Genomic DNA, 6054 nt, shown 5'->3' with positions numbered 1-6054 from the left:
AGAATCGACTCAATGGCAACTGGCTGGTTTTATCTATATCTCTGTCTCTCTGTATCTTTCTCTATCTAATCTGTTTACTATGTCATGTTCTAGGGGCTGGGTCTAATAATATAGCTAAAAGTTGGTGAGTGTTTACTGTGGGCCAAGCAGTGTTCTAAATGAGCTATAGGTGCTAACTCATTTGTCCTCGTGAGGGTTCATTTTATAAAGGGGGCAAACTAGGCAGAGGGAAGTTTGAACAGATGCTTCACAAAAGAAGACAGTAAGTACAGAGAAAGAATGCTCAGTATCATTAGCTATCAGGGAAGTGAAAATTAAAACCACAAAGAAATACCACTACCCACTCACCAACCAGAATGGGTAAAATTACAAAGACTGACAACACCAAATGTTGGTGAGGAAGTAGAGCAACTGGAATTCTTATACGCTGCTGATGGGAGTTTAAAATGGCACAGCCACTTAGGAAAATGTTTTAGTACTTTCTGTGTAAACATACATTTAATCCTTGACCCAGAAATTCCACTCCTGAGTCTTTACCTAAGAAGAATGAAAATACAGGTTCACACAAAAACTTATACATGAATATTCACAGCTGCTTGATACATAATAGCTTCAAACTGGAAACAACCCAGGTATACATTAGTGGGAGAAAGGGCAACAAACTACAGTATATTCATATAATGGCATATTATTCAGCGATAAAAAGGTACTATTTTTTTCAACTTTTAAAAAAATTTTGTTTTGTTGTTATTGTTGAGAATATACACAGAAAAATATACACCAGTTCAGCAGTTTCTACATGTACAATTCAGCTGCATTGATTACATTCTTCGAGTTGTGCAACCATCCTCACTCTGCTTTTCTGAGTTGTTCTTCCCCCATTAACATAAGCTCATAGCCCCCAAAAGTTCCTATCTAATCTTTTGAGCTGCTGTTGTCAATTTGATCCCATATAGTTTTTTTTTTTAATTGTACTTTAGATGAAGGTTGACAGAGCAAACTAGTTTCTCATTAAACAGCTAATACACATATTGCTTTATGACATTGGTTGCCAACCCCATGACATGTCAACATGTCAACACTCTACCCTTCTCACCTTGAATTCCCCCTTACCAGCTTTCCTGCCCCCTCCTGCCTTCTAGTCCTTGCCCCTGGGCTGGTGTGCCCATCTGGTCTTGTTTTGTTTCATGGGCCTATCTAGTCTTTGGCTGAAGGGCGAACCTCAGGAGTGACTTCATTAGTGAGCTATAAGGGTATTCAGGGACCATACTTTCGTGGTTTCTTCAGTCTCCGTCAGAACAGTAAGTCTGGTCTTTTGTGTGTGTGTGTGTGTGTGAGTTAGAATTTTGTCCTGCATTTTTCTCCAGCTCTGTCCAGGATCCTCTGTTGTGATCCCTGTCAGAGCAGTCAGTGGTGGTAGCCGGGCACCATCTAGTTGTGCTGGACTCAGTCTGGTGGAGGCAGTGGTACTTGTGGTCCATTAGTCCTTTGGACTACTCTTTCCCTTGTGTCTTTGGTTTATTCACCCTTGCTCCAGATGGGATGAAACCAGTGGAATACCTTAGATGGCCACTCACAAGCTTTTAAGACTCCAGATGCTACTCACCAAAGTAGGATATAGAATATTTTCTTTGTAAACTATGCTATGCCTTTTGAGTTAGATGTTCCCTGAGACCATGGTCCTTAGCCCTCAGCCCAGTAATTTGGTCCCTCAGGGAGTTTGAATGTGTCTATGGAGCTTCCATGACCTTGCCTTGTACAAGTTGTGCTGGCTTCCCCAGTATTTTGTATTATCTTAACCTTCACCAGAGTTACCACTAATCTATTTAGTGTTTTCTCACAGTTTGGGAGGCTAGAGGTGTGAATTCAGAGTATAGGCTCTAGGGGAAGACTTTCTCTCTCTGTCAGTTGTGGAGGATCGTTCTTGTCTCTTCAGCGTCTGCTTCCTGGTTCCTTAGAGATCTCCGTGACTTGGCATCTCTTCCCCCATCTCTCCCCTGCTCGCTTGTTTAAAATCTTTTATATCTCAAAAGAGATTAACTCAAGATACACCCTACATGAATCTTGCCTCATTAACATAACAAAGACAACCTATTCCCAAATGGAATTATAACCACAGGCATAGAGGTTGGAATTTACAACACATATTTTTAGAGGGACATAATTCGGTCCATAACAACTGGCACTGGGAAAGTATTACGAAGAAAACGATGATGATAACTAACTCTCACATAGCACTTACTCTGTGCCAGGCGCTATGCTAAGTGCCTTCGTTGTATTAACTATTATCATCATCCCATTTTATAGATTAGGAAGCTGAGGCATGCATTAAGCAACATGTTCAAGGTCACAGAACTAGTACATGGCAGAGTAGCATTTGAACCCAGGCTGCCTAAATCTGGAGGCTGTGTTTTTAGCCACTCTGCTCCACCATGCTGCATCTTGATAAACCAAGATCAGGCAGGCCAAGTACCTGGCACATAGTGTACACTGGATAAATGGCAACTGGGAACCCAGCTAACCAAAAGTTCAGCAGTTCGAATCTACCAGGCACTCCTTAGAAACTGGGGCAGTTCTACTCTGTCCTATGGGGTCACTATGAATTGGAATCAACTTGACGGCAACGGGTTTGGATTTTTTTTTGGGGGGGGGGACCCGAGGCACCAGGAGCTTGGGGGGAAAAGGATGAATGTTGAGAGGGAAGGGGAGGTGAACAATTGAGATTAAGGCCACAAGGAATTGGCCTTAGAATTCAATTTGTTTCAATATATAAAGTCCCTGGGTGGTACAAATGGTTTGCACTGCACCTAAAAGGAGCCCTGTTGGTGCAATGGTTAAACATTCAGCTGCTAAACAGAAGGTCAGTGGTTCAAAGGCACCAGCGGCTCCATGGGATAAAAGACCCGGCAATCCGCTCTTGTGAAGATTACAGCCTCAGAAACCTTACACGGAAGTTCTACTCTGTGATATAGGGCCTCTATGAGTCGGAATCAACTCGACGGCACACAACAACTAACCTAAAAGTGTGATAGTTTGAAGCCACCCAGAGGCACTGTGGAAGAAAGACCTGGTGATCTGCTTCCGTAAAGATTACAGCCAACACAACCCTATGGAGCAGTTCTTTCTGTAACACATGGAGTCACTGTGAGTCAGAATTGACTTGAAGGCAGCAAGTTTGGTTTTCTTGGGGGGTTGGACTTAACCATGCCCTAGGCAGACAGAAAAATACATGAAAAGTTAAAAGAGCCACATAAAAGAGTTTGTTACAAGAGGTGGGGAAAAATGAATAATTGCAACACAGATGGAAGAGAGAAGCAGAGAAGAGGCAGTTAGATTCATCTGAAGACAAAGGACATGCAGCTAGAGAGATCTTTTAAAAATGCATGTCTAATTAGGTGACTCTCTGCCTAAAGTCCTCTGTGGCTTCCAATTCCTCAGGATTTAGTCCATACCCCTTGCCTTGCGAGGCATGGTCTGACCCTGCCTTTTCCAGTAGCCTCAGCTCTGCCCCCCCACCCTAACCTTTGCTGCCTGCCCTTATCCACATTGGCCTTTTCCATTGTCCAGTGTGCCATGCTCCTTCTTGACCCTCTGACAACCTGCCTGTCCTTCAGATGTCAGCTGCAGGACCACATCGTCAGAGGAGCCTTCCCTCAGCCTCCCAGGAGGGTCAGTTCCCACAGCACACACCGCAGTGCTGATCCAATAATTATGTGTTTGCTATCAGGAACTCCATTACAGGGGCCTTGCCCATGCAACAGGTTATTATTGTGCACCTTTAATTTTTGTTTGCTGCCGATAGAGCTGGGCCTGGACTCATGGGTACCCCACACACAATGGAATGAACCACTGCCTGGTCCTGCACCATCCCCATGATTGGCTGTGGATTGGACCGCTAAGATCCATAGGGTTTTCACTGGCTGACTTTCAGAACTAGATTCCCAGGCCTTTCTTCCTAGCCTGAATCTGGAAGCTTCACTGAAACCTGTCTAGCATTATAGTAGCACGTAAGCTTCCACTGACAGATGGGTTTTGGCTGTACATGAGGCGCATTGGCTAGTAATTGAACCCAGGCCTCCCTCATGGAAGGCAAGAATTCTGCCACTGAACCACCCCTGCTTCAGGTGCTAACCCTGAACCCAGCCAAACCAAAAAATACAGAACCTGTTGCCGTTGAGTTGTTTTCGGCTCATAGTGACCCTATAGGACAGAGTAGAACTGCCCTGTACGGTTTCCAAGGAGCACCTGGTGGATTTGAACTGCTGACCTTTTGGTTAGCAGCCATAGCTCTTAACCACTATGCCACCAGGGTTTCCCTGTGCCCAACATGTGGTAAATACTCTACAAATACCTGTTGACTAGAAATTGGGCTGGATCTGAGGTTGGGGAGGAGCAGTGAGATGGAGAGAAACGGGGCTTTCTGTGCAGAACTGGAATGAGCAGAAGTAACAGGGGTCTGGGGGCTGAACCCTGCTGACTCTCCCATGGCTGGCAGAGCTTCCACCAGTGGCTCGCCTGTGAGTGCCCTGGCCCATCCTGGCTGTTGCTACTTCTGGTTGAGGCAGACTTGTTCGAACCATCATTCTCTCTACAGTTGTTCCTTCATTGTGGGCACTGGGTAGCTGGAGACACAGCTTCATACCTGTCATCTCATGTAAGGGCCAGTAGTGTTGAATGTTATAGAACAATCGCTGCTAAACAGGGGCCTGTGCAGTAAGACACTCACTGGAAAAGCATTTTAGCAGGGAGTCAGTAGCTCCCTTGTTTGAGGTACTTGAGTGGATCTGAAGGAGGTGTATCTACTCTGAGTGGCCATTGAGTGTCATAGTCATAAACTCTTCAACATCAAAAGGTAGTCTTTCTCTTGCATCTTCCTTGGAAGATTTAGCTTCATACACAGGCTATAAACAAGCAATTCACTGGACTGACATTCATTGATAGTCTCTTATTTTCTAGTGCCAGTGGGGAGATAGAGGAAACTAATGTGAGGTCCAAGCCCTGGTGACACAGTGGTTAAGAGCTTGTCTGCTAACAAAAAGGTCAGGAGTTCAAATCCACCAGTCACTCCTTGGAAACCCTCTAGGGCAGTTCTACTCTGTCCTATAGGGTCACTATGAGCCATAATCAACTCGAAGGCAACGGGTTTGGTTTTGATTTGGAATGTAAGATCAGGTGCCCTAGGTGTTGCAAATGGTTAAGCACTTGACTACTAGCTGAAAGGTTGACAGTTCAAACTTACCCAGAGGCCCTTGGAAGACAGGCCTGGTGAGGAGATCTGCTTCTGAAAGGCCACAGCCTTGAAAACCCTATGGAGCAGTTCTACTCTGCATACATGAGGTTGCCATGAGTTGGAATTTGCTCAACGGTTAACAACCATAGCAACATAAGGCCACTAGCCTCAACTGAGCTCACAGCCTTGTGAGGCAGAAAGACGGGAGAAAGATGATCATGACCTCAAAATAAAAATAGATCTTTAACTCACACCACGTATCAAAAATCAAGTCCAGATGGTCCAAGGACTTAACTTTGAAAGCCCAAACTTTAAGCTTTAGAAGAAAATAAAGGAGAATGTCTTTATGACTCTGGTGACTTTATGACTTTTTCTTAAAAAAAAGAAAAAAAAGTTATAAAACAAAGAGCAAATCATAGAGGAAGAAGATTGATAGAATCTTTCCGCATTAAAAGTATGAACTTCTGCTCATCAGAATACATAGGAAAAGAAATTAAAAGGCAAGGCACGGCCTGGGAGAATATGTTTGCTATGCACAGAACTGATGAATAATTAGCATCCTTAGTGTTTAAAGGCCTTTTTATAAATTAATAAGAAAGGCAAATAGCTAATAGAAAAATGGGCAAAAAGAAATGAGCAGGGTTTTCATAGAAGAGAAAGCATGGTAATGACTGATAAACATGAAAAGATGCTCAACCTCCTTAGCAGTCAGGGAAATACAAATTAAATCCACAATAAAATATCCGCTGGATAGGAAGAATGAAAAAACCTGACAAAAACAGACATATATAATCCAATGGGAAATATGTATTATCAGCTACACC

This window comes from Loxodonta africana, chromosome 12, assembly GCF_030014295.1.
Source record: "Loxodonta africana isolate mLoxAfr1 chromosome 12, mLoxAfr1.hap2, whole genome shotgun sequence".
NCBI classification, from domain to species: Eukaryota; Metazoa; Chordata; class Mammalia; order Proboscidea; family Elephantidae; genus Loxodonta; species Loxodonta africana.
Note: the sequence above shows the minus strand (reverse complement) of the source record.